Below are 18218 nucleotides of genomic sequence, written 5' to 3'. Positions count from 1 at the left end.
AATTGATGATTCAAGAATTATGAGGCTAAAACTGAGTATACACATAAAAGTACAATTTACCCATCGGTCTTTTTAACTCTGTAGTTTCAAAGAGGCAGGGTTGCTTTGAAATGGTCTAGGAGCCGGATGGGGAGAAAGGTGGCAACTTGATATCCCCTCAGCCAGAGGCATTTGTGAGCATATTCCTGTCTCTGTCTTTTTGTATTAATTTTTTCCTAATATTAGATGAAATGAGTACCTCAAAGTTAATGTGTTCAGGAAGTGACTGTGAGTATGGAAGATCCAAAAGTCCCATCACAGGTCCACCAGCAACCAGAATTGGTAGAAACATCCACTAGAAGCAATACCAGTAACCATAGGAGTAATGACTTAGGAGCAACCTTGAGATGGATGTGCCAAGGCAGTAACTATGTGACAGAGTAGCAGTTGAACTAACCTCACAGCAGCCAAGACTAGCAAGGAGTCGACATAAAAGCTAGCTAATGACTTCCCTAGCTCCCAAGTGGATGAGGAGGGTGTGGAGTAGAACCAGCATTAGAATAGCTCAACCTAGTACTAGAAATGCAATGTCCGGGGCAGTTAGGTGGCTCAGTGGATAGAGCACCAGCCCTGGAATCAGTAGGACCTGAGTTCAAATGCAACCTGAGACATTTGATACTTACTATGTGATCTTGGGCAACTCAATCTCATTGCCACACACACAAAAAAAAAAAGAAAAAGAAAAAGAAAAAAACTAAAAAAAAAATTGCAATGACCTGCCTAGATGAGAGTTGGACCCAAGGGAAACTTCATGAATACTCATGAAGGGGGAAAAGAATCTCTAGGGTCTTTATATATGTATGTTTAACTACCATTGTAGCTTAAGTTGGAACCCACTCTCCTCAGAAACACGGTATGTGTAAGAGGACTTGAACTCCCAATTTGGGAGGAATATTTTCTAAGCTCAGTCATACCATTTTAATAAATCTGCTTTTTTTTTTAAAAAAAAAAAAGGTAATAGAGGCTAACTGGAGGATTGATAAAAGTGAATCCATTGGTAGGAGTTCAGGAGCTACAGAATTAACCCCTAGAAATCTGAGGGTCCCAAATGACAAACATGAGTGCAGACTGGGGGAGTAATCTCAAAGAAGGTATTACACAAGAAAACAATCAAATTAGAATGAACCAAGATTCATTTGAGAGGGTATACTGTCTTGTACTTCTAAGAAAAGATTCTAAATTCTAAGATTTTTCTGTTTTCAAAGATCTCTCATTCTCACTGTATTTATTCTTCACATCCTAAACTCAACAAAGTTTATTATTGGTGAGTTTCCTGAAGTGGCAATGTTTGCAAGATTTCTTGTGACTTTAGGAAGGAAGGAAAAAAGAAAAGAGGAGGAGAAAGGAAAACAGAAATATGTTCATCTTAACAGAATATCTGATTACCTGAAAGTTCTTGGTGGGATGAAGAACCTGGCCACTTAAAAGATGATGAAATTGTTTTCTCATTTTTAAAGGGGTCACGAGGCTAGGACTGCCCTTTGGCTCTGGGGAAATAGTCAAGGCTTGGCACCTTGCCCTTGCTTTCTACAGGGACAAATCTCAGCTAACAGGCAAAAAGGATTTTCTAAGGCTGGACTTACAGTCCAATCAAATACTAAAGGGAGAGAGAAACTGCCCAGTCCAATTCCCCACTGTTAGAGGAAACATACAAAAGAGAATAAATTGCTTTTGCCCCACCAACTCTGGGACAATTTTGATGGGGCAAGGGAGTGTTGGAACCAAACTTTTGATTTCCTGTAGCTTGCAAGGATATTTTGAGAAGTATGCTCAGCAATTAAGAGGATGCAAGAATGTGCCTAACATCCTCTATGGATAAGTGGAATATGGTCCCAACTGTTTCTCATCTATACTCTAAATAACCTCTAGCAGTCACCTCTAATACCATTGGAGAACTGAGATACATAAATGTGGTCATGCTACCCTCCAGTGGCCAAAATAGGAAACAACATTGTGTTCTCTGCAGCTGAAATAGAAGCATTTTTGAAGGACCACAGGTGAGTTCCATCTTCTCCAGGACTTCCTTGCCACATGCAACTTCCCTATATGCCATGTGTCTAGCTTCAGGAGAACATACCTTTTGCTAATTTTTTGAAGAGGAAATTTTTCTGTCACTTCTCTTTTATACCTTCCACCTTCCCATCCATAATCTTCAGGACCTGCCTTTTGCCACAAAGTGTCAGCCATCAGAATTAAATTTTTAGTTAATCGGCATAACTGTTACAGTATTTCACTATGTTCAGTCTCAGAAATGACAACATTTGGAGAGAACAAATGGGGGTGGGTGGAGCAAAATAGTGCTTAGATCCAGCTATCCATATCCTACCCTGGAGGAACCTATAGCCTCTGGCCCAAAAGTTTACCACTCCTCTCTAGTGTCTGGGGTTATAAAGCTACGGATTTATCCCTTCTACTGTAATTCTGGAAAACCTTGAAACAATATTCACTGTTAAGAAGAACACAAAAGGGGAAAGAACTGAACAGAAGTAGCTCTCCATACTCTCTGATAAAATCTTAAAATTCATACTATACTGAATAATTAACAAGAAATTCAATGAGAAACTAATAAATTGATTTACACCTATGCAAAAAAGTCAACCAGAAGCCCATGGGGCAATAGAAAAAGGTACTTCCAACAAAACCATTGCCAGCATAGGTAAATAAGCTAGAAGCTTCCCAGCAAGCAGAGAGACATGCCAAAGATACCAGTAGCCAGCAAGGGAGGAAGCAAGGGCTGTGGGCTCCCTGAGAAAACTTTAGAAGCATCATAAACCCACAGTGACGACCTTATAAACCTCAGGAAGCTGCAACAACCAGTATTTTCTGGCAATGCCCATATCAAAATAGCCTTCCTTCCTAGTGTCTCCCTCCAAAGTCTCTGGTCACTCTTATGACCAGAGAAGGCTCTCAAGATCTTTCACTGCCAATCATAAGAATGAAGTAGGGTTTAAGTCCAGAAGGTAGAGAACAATGCCCCCAGCTATGGACAGTCATCCTACTCAAAAGCACAGCAGAAGACAGAATCTGGTCCTGGAACAAAGCTCCACTTTAAGAACTAAACCAAGGGGCAGCTAGGTGGCATAATGGATAAGCACCGGCCCTGGAGTCAGGAGTACCTGGGTTCAAATCTGGTCTCAAACACTTAATAATTACCTAGCTGTGTGGCCTTGGGCAAGCCACTTAACCCCGTTTGAACTTGCAAAAACCTAAACAAAAAAAAAAAAAGAACTAAACCAGAGAAGATTGTGCCCAATATAAAAAAAACAAAAACAAAACCATTGTAGTTCTAGTGATTTCTCCCCAAAAGAGATAATCACTCTGTAACACAATTACAAGTAGAGACTCAAAGGAAAAAAATGGATTTTCTACAAAAGTTATATGAATACATAGAAGAAGTGAAGCAAGAGATAAAATAAATAAAAAGGTAGAAGAAATTAGAAGATCAAATCACTTAGAAGAGAAAGTTATAACTCTTGCTCCAGTAGCAGATACCTATTATAGGATAGCAAACAGTAATCAATGACTCCATGAGATAGCAAAAAAATATCAAAATAAGTAACTATTGAAAAAAGAGGAAAACTTTGTGACATCAAACTATGTGACATCAAAAACAACTAACTTAGAGAAGAGATAATTTAACAATCATTGGAATCTCTGAAAAGCATGATTAAAAAAGGCCTAAATACTCTGTTTCAAGAAATTATAAATGAAAACTGCTCTACTTTATGAGAACAAGACAAAATGAAAACAAAGAATCTACCAGTCACCAATTAAAAAGAAATTCCAAAAGGTTTCTCAGGAATATCAAAGCCAAAATGCAGAGATCTTACACATAAGAAAAAATACTACAAGCATCCAGAAAGGTATTAAGGTACCAAAGTAGAATGATACAAGACCTGGCAACAACTTCTACTACTTATAATACATTATTCTAAAAGGCAAAAGATATGAGCTTACAACAAATAATAACTTACCCTAAAAAGTTGAATATAATCCCATGGGGTTTGAGGGAGGGGAAAGTAGACTTTTAGTGGAACAAGGAACTTTCTAACATTTCTGATAAAAAGACTAGAGCTAAGAAGGAACTTTGAAATTGCCAAAAGTCAAGAAAAGGTACATTTGTCAGAACATAAAAGTTGCTCCTAGTGATGCAGTGCTAACATTCTAAAAGGGAAAAACCTCCAGAGAAAGAACTGATGGAGTCTGAATGAAGATTAAAACATACTTTTTTTTTAAAAAAATTTCTATATTCTTGGGGTTTTTTGTTTATCTTATTTCATAACATAGCTAATATGGAAATTTGTTTTGCATGACTGAGCATGTATTATCTATCTTAATGAGTGAGGAAGGGGAAAGGGAGAGAATTAGGAACCCAAAATTTGAAGGGAAAAAATAAAGCATGTCAAAAATAGCTTGAAATGTAATTAGGGAAAAAAAAGGAAAAAGAAATTGACAGATTCTATTAAAAATTAAATTGAAAAAGGGAAAGCAGAAACAAATGTCTCTTCAGGACTTTAATGTCTTCAAAGAGTATTTTTCCTAATTTAAGAGGATCAAAATGACATCACCAGGTAGGGGTCAATGTGCAGTGTATCCAACTGTGAGCTCAAAAGCCTCTATCACAGGTGAGCTACAAATAAATGTTTGGATTGGAGATATCTCTAAATTTATGCATCTCTCATTTCTTTTGAGCCACTTCAAGTCTGCTTTGCTCATAGAGCACAGAACCTTTTTTGATGTGGGAATGCTAGTGGTCCACTGCCAGTGCTTCCCATGTTTCACCTCAGAGAGACCTTGAGACTCCTTGTACTGCTTCTTCTGACCTGTGTGAACTCTTGCCTTGTGTTGAGTTCCATAAAATAGTCTTTATAGATAAACATACATTTGGCATTTGAACAACATAGCCAACCCACTGAAACTGTACTCTTCAGTAGGGTTTGAATATTTGGCAGTTCAATTCAAGAAAGGACCTCAGTGTCCAGTACCTTATCTTGTAAGGTGATCTTATGAATTGATTCAAATGGAATTGATTCAATTTCCTGGCATAGTGCTGGTATACTTCCAGGTTTCACAGGTATACAACAATGATGTCAGCACAATAGTTCTATAGACCTTCAGTTTGATAGGCAACCTAATACCCTCTTCTCTCCTACATTTTCAGTCTACAGGCAATCAATCTCATCAATTGTGTGTACATTCCTGGAAAGTATACTGTCAAGATAAGTGAATTTAATTACAACATTCAAAATTTCTCCATTAACTGTGACCAAATGTTCCATCATCCATGTATGGATGATGCAGTGCTGGCTGGTGGAAAATATGTTTTTTTAAGTGTTAATCATCCAAAATTAGCACAAGTCACAGAGAATTGTTCTCAGCCTTAGAAGATACATTGAATACACAGTCATCTGTGAACAAAAAGTCAATACCAACTCTTCCTCCACTTTGGTATTAGTTTGTCACCTTTTCAAGTTAAATAATTTATCTTCAGTACAGTACCTGACTTTGATACTGTTCTTCCCTTCATGGAAATCTACTGACAGAATTACTGAAAATATCATGAGAACAAGCACACAGTCCTACTACACTCCATCGTTGAGTGGAAAGCATTTATCCAGAACTCAGATAAGCATACCATCATAGAAGTGACATTCTATAGTGATAAATTTCTCTGGGCAACCAAATTTTGCCATGATCTTCCACAAGCCCTCATGACTGATGGTATCAAAGACCCTGGTCAGTTCAATTAATGTTGTGTATAGATCTCTGTTTTACTCCTGACATTTCTCCTGGAGTTGTCGGGCAGTAAACACCACATCGACTGCAACTTGAAGCCACACTGGCTCTCAGGTAGGTGACCATCTTTCCAGGAGAAGGATCAGTCTTTTAAGGACTCTGGGGCGGCTAGGTGGCACAGTGGATAAAGCACCGGCCCTGGAGTCAGGAATACCTGGGTTCAAATCCGGTCTCAGACACTTAATAATTACCTAGCTGTGTGGCCTTGGGCAAGCCACTTAACCCTGTTTGCCTTGCAAAAAAAAAAAATAAGAAGAAGGACTCTGGTGAGAATGGCCAGTAATGACTAAGAAAGTGATTCCCCTTTGATTGTCACAGAACACCTATTTCCTCTTTCTTTATAGAGACAGACAATAGAGGCATCTTTGAACTCCTGCGGAATAACCTTTTCTTGCCACATGATCCAGAAGATTTCATTCAGTTTTTGTATGATCAGTGGATCTCATGTCTTGTAAATATCAACTGGAATAGAATTACCACTACATATTTTGCCACTCAAGAAAATCCTAATAACATTCAAACCTCTTCTTCATTGGAAGTTCAACTAGAGGGATTGACTTAAACCTGAGCTATGTGGTCAATGGCTTCTGCATTGGTTGATGATGATCTGCTTAGAACATTATGGAACTGTTCAGCTGATCTCTCCAGGATCATGTCCTTATCCTTAATCAATGTGGCCCAGTTAGCACTGAGTAGTTGAGATATATCATCACTCTTTGGCCCAAAATAGCCTTCAGGGCATCATGAAAGTACTTTGGATTTTTACTATCATATAAAACTGAATTTCACCTGCCTTCTTATTGAGTCCAAAATTCTGAATTTCCCTAAACTTCACTTGCCCTTAACTTTTTTTTTTAGGTTTTTGCAAGACAAACGGGGTTAAGTGGCTTACCCAAGGCCACACAGCTAGGTAATTATTAAGTGCCTGAGGTTGGATTTGAACTGAGGTACTCCTGACTCCAGGGCCGGTGCTCTATCCACTGTGTCTCCTAGCCGCCCCTTACCCTTAACTTTTTTTTTTTTAGGTTTGGTTTGTTTTTTTTTTAACAAGGCAAATGGAGTTAAGTTGCTTGCCCAAGGCCACACAGCTAGGTAATTATCAAGTGTCTGAGACCGGATTTGAACCCAGGTACTCCTGACTTCAGGGCTGGTGCTTTATCCACTATGCCACCTACCCACCCCTACCCTTAACTTTTGATGAAATTAAATATTGCAATAAAACTGATCATACCCAGCAATTCCAATTCTAGGCCTATATCCAGAAGAAATCATAAAAAAATGGGAAAAGTCCCAAATGTTTATAGCAACTTTTTTTGTAGTGGCAAAGAATTGGAAATTGAGGGGATGCCCATCAATTGGGGAATGACTTAACAAGTTATGACATGTGAATATTATGGAATACTATTGTTCATAAAAAAAACCATGAATGAACAGACTCTGCAGAAGCATGGAACGAATAACTGATGCTGAATGAAGGAAGCAAAACCAACAGAACATTGCACATATTAACAACAACATTATGAGTTGATCAACCTTGATAGATGCAGCTCCTCTCATCAGTTCAGAGAGCTAGGACCACTCCAGGATACCTGCTATGGACAAGGCTATCCCTATCCAGAGGAAGAAAAACAAAACAAAAAAAAACAAACACCTATAGAATCTGAATAAACACTATATTCACTTCTGTAAAATTTCCTTTATGTATTTCTTTCTTATCTCAAGGTTTTCTTTCTTTTCCTTTAATCCTAATTCCTCATATCAAAAATGACTAATCTGTAAACTTGCTAAATACAAATGTGTATGTTCAATATTCACCTGACTGTTCATCAGAGAGGGGAGGAGGGGAAGAAGGGAGGGTGGAAGAAAATTATGTAACTTAAAACTATTCATATACATGTGAATGAATGTTGAAAAACTCATTAATATGTAATTGGGAAAATAAAATATCAATTAAAAAAATTAAATGCTGCCTTCTAAGAGATGGATGAACTATTTTACTGGTAAACCCCTGAGGGGTGTTTTTTCCCACTCAGTTATCTTTTGAAATTTTCCCATTATTTTCATCAAATCAATTCTGATGATTTTAAGTATTCTGGTCCAGGCAAGTAAATGAAGTACTGTACAGCAAATCTCTGAAAGCTACCCACTCCTTTTTACTCCACTATTGCTAACCATGTGCTGACTCAACTTTCCCTCCAAATTAGCAACAAACTTTTCACTCCTAGAGAAGCATTCTAATCTGTTGACATTAAGTCTTCTGGTAGTCGTCTTGCCCTGGGGCTGCTTTTGTTAAATGCAAATGTTTCCCTTAAAGAGGATATTTGTGATCAATCCAGCACTGCCTCACATGGACTTTGTTATTTTCACATCTTGTATGTCTCTTCTTAAAATGACATAATCTATTAAATGTCACTATTTTACTGCAAGGGTGCATCCATGAAGTTTTACTGAAATTAGATAAATAGAAGACAATGTTGGTGATGAGGTCATGAGATGCTCAAATCTTCAGCTGTAAGTGACCATTGCTGTTTTTGTATCTGAGTTCATTCTTCCCAAGGACTTTCTGCCATGTCTGATAGTCTATGTCTTTTCTGGCTTTAAAGTCATCCAGACTTACAAGTTTGTCTTCTTTTGGCATATTGATGAAGAAGGTCACCATAAAACGTTTCTTTGACCTCATTAGGGTTCATCATGGTAGGAACATACTCACTGATGATTGTGATCTGGCACTTTCCTGTAAGTGGCAATTGTTATGAGTCTGTTTTTCACTTCTTTGGGGAGGCATGCAAACTCATTGACTTTATTAGATTTGACTGCAAAATCTAGGCAGGCTTCACAGCTCTCCCCATCACTGTAGCCACTCCAGAAAAACATATATCCAGTTCCAGTGTCAAAAAGCTGACCTTCATTTGCTAAGTATGTTTCACTGAGGGCTACTATTTGGATGTGATACCTGATGATTTCTCTCACAACCAGAGATGTTCATCTTTTGGAATCACAAGATTTCATGTTTTTCATAAGCATGTACACTTTCCCCAATGGTTGAGTGGAATCATCCTCATAAAAGTTTTTGTATATTTTTTTGTTTCGGTCATAGGATAAGACCCCTACCTGCTACAGAAAGTATGCCAGAGTTAAGTGAAGCAGAAAATTTTTATGTCACTTTTTCTTGTTCCTTCCTCATATTAGAAAGTGAGCAGTGCAGTCCATAAAAAAAAAAAAAAAAAAGGTTGCTCAAATACCTGGAGACTGACAAATCCCACTCTTGCTTTGGACCAATGAAAAGATAATTGTATGATCTGAGCAGTCTATGCAGAGTTGTGGCTACAGTTCCCAGTGTTTCTGTACCTGCTGCTTTGTCACTTGCCTGTCATCACAGGACTTCAAGGTAGGTGAAAATGGTAAAATGCTGTGGGTGACATCTTTTGATTCATATATAATTTAATTTAAGGAAGGGCAAATTGCACAAAATTGTCAGCTTCACACTCTTTGAGAGTCATTGGACTCTAATGGCAAGACAAAAATCAAGATGACTGATGATGGCCAAGTATTCAGTGAATGACCTTGGTATCTTTGATGTGTAGCCAAACTCACAGGTGGTGCTTCACAGCACCTGTTTTTGCCACTTTCCATGACCCTTTGGAATAAATTGTTCTCATCCACCTAATCTACCAGGGAAATCCTCACATGCTTGGAGTAAACAGTCTCTAACTCACTAATGGGTTTTAGGTCTGATGGTCACCCTCAACCTGGTTTAGTTTGTCTATTGGAACAGTTTTACCAGGATGTGGCTATTGTACATGCCACAGTTTCTTGGAGCTACTGTTGGGTGGCAGATGGACATTAATGAAAAGAAGCCCTGTAGCCTTCACACCAGAGGTCCTGGTCTTCCCTTAATAATCCTGTATATGTCTTTTTTTTTTAGGTTTTTGCAAGGCAATGAGGTTAAGTGGCTTGCCCAAGGCCACACAGCTAGGTAATTATTAAGTGTCTCAGGTCAGATTTGAACTCAGGTACTCCTGACTCCAGGGCAGGTGCTCTATCCACTGCATCACCTAGCTGCCCCATCCTGTATATGTCTTCAAAGGGTATCAAGGGAGTCAAATTAGGAAAACAAAAGATCTGGGGGGTAGATGAGTTTTGTTCTAATTGGGGAAAGAGAAGATAAAAGAAATAGGGGTATCTAGGTAGTACAGTGAACAGAGTCCTGGAGTTAGGAGGACCCGGGGTCAAATATGGCCTTAGACACATGATATCATTTTTTCTGAGGTCAAAGGGATCTGGGTCTGCATTCTACCTAGCTGTATGACCCAATACAAGAGACTTAGTTTTCTCATTTATTAAAATAAAGATAAAACTACTTGAATATATCCTCTTCCCAGGATCATCAAAAGGACAGTATTGGGTGAACTTTAAAGTATTATATACGTCAATGGTTCTATGAACTCAGGAATTGAGTAGTCTATTTTGTAACCTATTTGTGATTACTCTGTCCTTATGGTTCTTGTCCATCTTCTCCCACAAACCTTATTTAGAGGATCTACCTCCACACATACTGGTCTTCTTGCTGATCTTCCCCCATGCCATTACATCTCTGATTCCCTCACCTCCGAACTGGTTATTTCCCATGTCTGGAATGCCTCTTGGAATCCTTGGCTTCCTTTAAGGTTGAAGTTCAAATGTCCCCTGCAGATCTTTCCCAGTTCTCCTCACAGACAAGAGCCTCCCCTTCCATTAATTCTATATGAATCTTATTTTAAATATTGTCTTCCCCATTAAATTATGAGTTCCTCAAGGGAAGATACTATTTTGTCCCTTTTTTGGGTAGTTTTGACCCAGTTATTTAGTGACCAATATATTTTTGTCAATCGACAATCAACATAGGCTGGTGGTATTTGGTTCTTTTACATTTCTCAGTGAAGCATTCAAGTAGTTTTTTTTTCATCCATCCCCCCCTATTCTTAAGTGACTAGCTCATCTCCTTTTCACATATTTCCTTGTTATTACTTATACTACTTCTTGAGTATATATTTATTGGAAATATGATTCCAGAGGACACCAAATACTGGGATAAGGAATAGATTTGTTGTTCAGTCATTTAAATTGTGTCTGACTCATCATGACCCTATTTGGTGTTTTCTTGGCAAAGATACTGGAGTAGTTTGCCATTTCTTTCTCCAATACATTTTATAAATGAGGAAATTGAGGCAAAAAGGGCTAAGTGGCTTGCTCACTTGAAAAGGATCATACAGCTAATAAGTGTTTGAGGCCTCATTTGAACTCAGAAAGATGAATCTTCCTGTTTCAGGACTAGAACTCTATCCACTAGGTGCCCTAATGACTTAGGTCATGTAAGGAATAGAATGCTGAAGTTGCAGTCAGAAAGACCTGAGTTCAAATTCTGCCTCAAATTAATTGTGTCCCTGGGAAAATAAATTAATCTCTCTCAACTTTGATTTCCTCATCTTTAAACTGGTAATAATAATAATAATAATAATAATAATAATAAAATATCACATAACTCATGAAATTATTGTGAGAAGCAAAACAAGTCCCATCAATCACTCAATAAATATTTATCCTATTATGCCTATTACATGTCAGACACATACTAAGCACAAGAAGATAAAAGACAAACTTTATCCTCAAGGAGCTTGAAATCTAACTGGGGAGACAATATGCAAATAAATATAGACAAGGATTAGCATATATAAAATATATCACAGACTTTCTATGTTATTATTTTTATCTAAGGCCATCTAGGTGGCATGTGGATAGAGCTCTGGCTTTGGAGTCAGGAAAATGGGAGTTTGAATCCAGCCTCAGACACTTGCCACTTACTAGCCATATGACCTTAGGCAAGTCACTTAATCCTGATTGCCCTGCATCCAGGGCCATCTCTAGTTATCCTGATCATAACTGACCACTGGACCCAGATGAGATTGGAGGAGAAAGTAAGGCAGCATCCTCTCACTCAAATCCAGTTCAAGGGCTTATCATGGCATCACCTCCCTGAGGTCATGGTCTTCTTCGAGATTGAAGGAAAAACATTACATTATTACTTTATTTTTATCTAACAAAAACTGCTGAGAAAAGTGGAAATTTGACAATATATATACCACAGCAAATGTCAAATTCATATATTTGCATATTACATATATAAATAAATAAAACCTTGCTATAAAAGGTCATCATAAGTTGGAAGAAGAAACAATGTTGATCCTAAAAGATAAATTAAATTATTTTGATTACATAAAAATCAAAATCTATGCACACAAAATAAGTAGTTAAAATAAGTGAAAGATTGGGGGTAATCTTTACAATAGATTGTTATGCTACAGGTCTAATATAAAAATATATATTAAAAGTTTATCCAAATATCTAGTAAGATTCATTTTCCAATTGATAAGTAGTCAAAGGATATATACATATACATATATATATATATATATATATATATATATATATACACAGGAGGTTCTGAAATAAAAACAAACTAAATGACTAAAATTAATAAAAGGAAGAAAATAGCATATGTTCAAGGAGTTGGGGGGCTTGGGGTAGAGATAGGTACATTAGTACACTGTTGATAGAACTATATTTATAACTAATAGATCTACCAACCCTTCTGAAAAACAATTCAAAATGATATCCCCCAAATCACTAAAATGTATATATTCTTTGACCCAATTAATTCACTATAAGGCATATAATTCCATGAAAATTAAGAATAGAGGGGAAATATATATATATATATGTATATATGGATATTTACAACAGCATTTTTTTGTGGTTATTATAGCAATGAGATAGAAACATAGTTAAGTACCCATCAATTGGGAATTTAATTGAGCTAATTGCATATCTAATTGAACTAATTATGGTTTATATATTTAAAATGAAACATTATGTTCCATAAGAAATTATAAAGAGACTAATTCAGAGAAACATAGAAATACCTTTATGAACCAATGAAATATGAAGTGAGCAGAATTAAGAAAACAATTAACATGATGACCACAGTAATATGACAAAAAGCTATGCTTGAAAGACTTCAGGACCCTGATCAAAGCAGCAACTCATCACAACTTCCAAAGACTGATGAAATATACAGATGTCTTAGTGTATTTTTTAAAAAATAATTTAAAATGACCTCTTGGCAGAGATACAGTGGACTAGATATAAATAATAAGACATGTATTCTTGGACACAGCTAGCATTCTGGTTTGTTTTACTGAACTATGCAGATGTGTTTGCAAGGGAAGGCTTCTTAGCAGGCAAGGAAGGGAAGGAAAGAGAATATACATTAATAAATACAGATAGATACAAAAGAAAGTGTATCCATAGTTAATTCAAAGAAGAAAAAAGTACGGATGACACAAATTGTTGCTACCCTATTATTAATACCCAAACATTTAAACTATATAAAATAAATAAAACCTTGCTCAGTTTTTTATATATGAATATTATGTATTCAGTGCAGCTGAAATAGCTGATTGCTATTTCCTGATAAAAAGAACATGTGAAAGCATAAAAAAATAAGAACAAAAGGTACTAGAAAGGGACACAGCAATTTTGTCTCTGGCTTGTGAAAGTAATATAGATTTGTCTTATCAGATAAGAAATGTATGAAACAGAAGTTCAGTTCTCATACATTCTTTTTTCTTCATCATCTTTGCATCTTGAAATACTTATTTATGATTACTAAGTTTAAAACAACAAATGTGCAGGAAAAAGTATATAAGGGGACACAAAACAGGGCAATTTTGTTACTACTATCTTGTTAAGTATATTTATATATATTTCTTTTTTAAACTATATGCAATTTCATAGTTTTTATACAATCTTTTTTGGTTTTTGTATATTGAAATGTTTGCTAAATTCTTAATAAAATAGAAAAATTTTAAGAAATATATGCTATAGGGGTGGTTAGGTGGTGCAGTGGATAGAGCACCGGCCCTGGAGTCAGGAGTATCTGAGTTCAACCCCAGCCTCAGACACTTAACAATTACTAGCTGTGTGGCCTTGAGCAAGCCACTTAACTCCATTTGCTTTGCAAAAACATATATATATATATATAAAATATATAATATATATGTATGTATATATGCTATAGTCTACTTGTACAAACCTTGCAATCTCCATTGCCCTTGAATCACTTACAATACAGAATCTCTAAGAAAACATTTGTGTTTAAAATGTGAATTTTCATACCAAGAAATAGCTTGAGATCATTAGATTATTAAAAGTACTGCACAATTTGAAAAATTCAATCCAACCCTGTTGCATTCTCCAATTCAATTTTAGACTACCTCTGTGCATCCACAAAGCCTAGCCCAAACAGATGTATTAGTGTAGTGACTCAATGGATTGTACATTCAACTACATATAATACTGTATGGACAAGAGACTATACAAAAAATTAGTCAGTATCTTTTAAATAATCATGTATCTCCTTGTATCATAATATAACAGAGACTTTTTACTCTCAGTTGCAAACAAGAATATCTGGAAACTCCTTTATTTGTAGGAAATCCCTCTTTCAACTGGACCATACATAGAACATCCTCAGTGGTAAATATATTAGTAAGTATACATCTTCCTATCTTTTTTAAAAAAAATTTATTTATGGCAATGGGGTTAAGTGACTTGCTCAGGGTCACACAGCTAGGCAATCATTAAATGCCTGAGTTCACATTTGAACTCAGATCTGCCTGACTCCAGGGCAGGTGCTCTATCTCTGTACCACCTAGCTGCCCCCACATCTCCCTATTCTATACTTTCTTGAACATTAAAAATGAAAGGGCTGATCACAGATATATATAATTGCATTTATCAAGGAATCTTATATGATCTTAACATGAGCATGAGTATCTTTGCTATACCAAATCAAATGCATTTTTTTTAATGATTAACAAGGAAAGATCACATACTTTGTCTGCCTTCCAAACAAGTATGTAACAGTAAAGATGATTTGCAGGAGAAAATAATATTTGAAAACAGTGACTTTCTTATATTTTCATCAATATCTGTACAGATCGTTCCCATATTTTATTAAAAAGAAATTGACATGCAATCTAATAGTGATAAAATACAGCATTTATATACTGCCAACTAGTTAACACAGTGGATAGAGCACTGGGCCCTGAAGTCAAGAAGCCTAAAGTCAGAAGACTCTTCCTGAATTCAAATCTGGTCTCAGATACTTACTAACTGTGTAAGTTATTTAACCCTGTTTGCCTTGATTCTCATCTTTAAAATGAGCTGGAGAAGAAAATGGCAAACCACTCCAGCATCTTTACCAAGAAAACTCCAAATGAGATCACAAAGAATTGGATATGAATGAAATGACTGAACAATGTTTGAAAAAAAAGCATTTGTATAGCAATGTTTCCAAAGTGCTTTACAAATATCTCAATTTGTGCTCACAATAATCTGAGGGGTAAATGCTATTATTGTTATTATTCCCATTTTACAAATTAAGAGAGATTAAATGATTTGCTCAGGGTCACACAGCTACTAAGGTTTCTGAGAATAGATTTGAATTCAAGATTCCTGACTCCAATTCTTTGCTTTATCCACTGAACCTTTTGTATCAGTAGTTCTTTATTTTTTTTAGGTTTTTGCAAGGCAAACAGGGTTAAGTGGCTTGCCCAAGGCCACACAGCTAGGTAATTATTAAGTGTCTGAGACCGGATTTGAACCCAGGTAATCCTGACTCCAGGGCCGGTGCTTTATCCACTACGCCACCTAGCCGCCCTATCAGTAGTTCTTAATGTGATTTTTAGCACATTTTTTTGAGGTAAGGTAGTAATTTGATTTCCCTCCCAATTTTCTCTTCCCTTAGTTTATAGAAGGAACCCTCAAGTGTTTTCAAGCATTATAAATTTATAATTTTATAAATTTCCTCATTCTCTCCTCAGTATCATCTAACCTGTCTTCCTATCTTTGTCTTTTCAAGTTAAAAAGTTTCCTAGTATAACAAAAAAGTAACTGAAATGGTTCAGAGGTTCAAATATAATTGTTCTCTTTTTGATGATGAAAACAAATTATGGAGCATTATACATAATACAGAATAGATTTGTCATTTTGTTGTCTTTTTGATAGTTTTATCATCTTTTGATCCTATAGAATATTATAGATCATATAGAATTGATTATATAGAACATACCACAAACTTCTTCTCTAGAGTCTTTGTTTGTTTCTAGTGCTTTTTGTTGTATTATGAGAAATACTGTTCAGTCTTTCACTATTATTCATATCCTAACCACTATTTGCTGGTTAAAGTGGATTATAGCCTCTTTGGATCTTCTTATAGCAACTGTTTATATATGCTAAAGTTCTTTATAGAAAATGGGGACAATTAAGGTCATCTTTTGACATTGTTTCTACTTCCTATTTTTTTTGCATCAATAATTCATTTAAAATACATTAGATTAAGACCATAGTACTAGTATACCATGTGTTTTCATCCTTATCCTTCAATGTATATAAAAAACATTTATTAAGAGCTTTTAATGTGCTTGGCACTTTAGTTAACCCTGGAAATAAAATGAAAGACAAATAACTGACTCTGTATTCAAGGAACACAGTCTAATGAATGAGGCATCACATCAACAACTGATAATCTCAGAGGAAGGACATTAAGGTTACTGAGGGTTGGGAAAGGCTTTCTAATTTAATGTTGATTTTGACTTTTGCTCTATTAAATAATATAAATGCATAGAAAAATCCACTTCTGATGTAACACATGGCAATTGCTGTCTATTAATAAAGTTATGAAATCTTTTGAGACATTTTGGTGTTCACCATTTTTAGCTCCTTCCAACTCTCTTCTTGAAGAAAGCATTTATAATTCAAAGGAACAACAGCCTGACTTCTTTAATTTTCTCTCTTTTCAATCCTCTCCTTATATAACCTTTCACCTCTTGCCAGGATAACTTTAATCAAATCAACCCTATCATTGTTTCTGGAAAGTACAAACCAACTAAATGTCCTGTTGTGTCAATTACCATTCTAAACCAAATCAACTTTCCCAATCGATTCCTTACATATATCATCTTCCTCATTACAATGTAATCTCCTATGAGTTAGTATAACCATTCTGGAAAGTAATTTGGAATTCTACAAATAAAGTGACTAAAAATACTCTTTGATCCAGGGTTTCCAATTCTAGGTATATACCCCAAGAAGGTCACTGACAAAAAGAAAGGATCCGAATATGCCATAATATTTATAGGAGCATTTTTTGCCATGACAAAGATATGGAAATTAAATAGATGATCATCAAAGGGGAATGAATAAACAAACGTGGTACATAAATGTAATAGAATAAATATTATATGAATGAACATGAACATGAATACGAAGAATTATGGAAAGACTCATGTGAACTGTTGCAAAGTGAAATAAGCAGGAAAGCAATATGCACAATGATTGCAATGTAAAAGAAAAAACCAAAAACCACAATCATGAGATGATTGAAAATGAATGTTGTGAAAATATAAAGAAAAACTTGGCCTCAAGAATGAAGACTGGGGTTGCTAGGTGGTTCAGTGGATAGAGCACCGGCCCTGGAGTCAGGAGTACCTGGGTTCAAATCCAGCTTCAGACACCTAATAATTACCTAGCTGTGTGGCCTTAGGCAAGCCACCTAACCCCATTTTCAAAAAAAAAAAAAAGGAATGAAAACTATACATAACAAAACATAGTGCACCACTTCACAGAAGTGTATAAATATCTAAGGGGTCAGGAGAAAAGGGAGAAGGTTCACCAGGCATACTAGACAACATATAATGTCACTGGTTATGATGAATTATTTGATTTTGTCAAATTTTTCTTTCCTTCTTCCCTTTTGAAGGATTTTTTTAAAAAATTACAAAGGGGTTATATAGGGATGATATAGGATAAAAATATAGGTGATATAAAAACAAAAGATATTAATAAAATTTATTTTAAAAACAAAAATGAAAACAGAGATTCAGAAAAGATGATGAATTATGAGTAGGAGAGATGAATCTTATTTTTTGAACATGTTGAGTTTGAGATGTCTATAGGCAATCCTGTAGCAAATGTCCAATAGACATGCATACAGTACAGGACTAGAGTTGAAAGACTTAAGGCTAGAGATATAGACTTGGAAGTCAAATGCAGTTTACAAATTATGTTATATATTTTGTTGTTGAGTCATTTCAGTCACATGTTTGAGGTATTCTTGACAAAGATACTGAAATGGTTTGCCATTTCCTTCTCCAACTTATTTTATAGGTGAGGAAACTAAGGCAAGTAGGGATAAGTGACTTGATCACACAGCTCATAAATGATGTGAACACATTTGAACTCAGACCTCCCCATTCCAGGACCAGTACTCTATCTTCTCCATC

At 35.9% G+C, this 18218-nt stretch overlaps 1 protein-coding gene across 1 annotated transcript in view; it reads right to left on the bottom strand.

The window, feature by feature from the left end:
- The window catches only part of ZFP36L1 (ZFP36 ring finger protein like 1), an 88960-nt gene that overhangs the window by 34657 nt on the left and 36085 nt on the right, over positions 1–18218 (bottom strand). The window lies entirely within an intron of this gene.

This window comes from Macrotis lagotis, chromosome 4 (genome assembly GCF_037893015.1).
Source record: "Macrotis lagotis isolate mMagLag1 chromosome 4, bilby.v1.9.chrom.fasta, whole genome shotgun sequence".
In the NCBI taxonomy this organism is placed as follows: Eukaryota; Metazoa; Chordata; class Mammalia; order Peramelemorphia; family Peramelidae; genus Macrotis; species Macrotis lagotis.
This window is presented reverse-complemented; position numbering and strand designations above follow the sequence as displayed.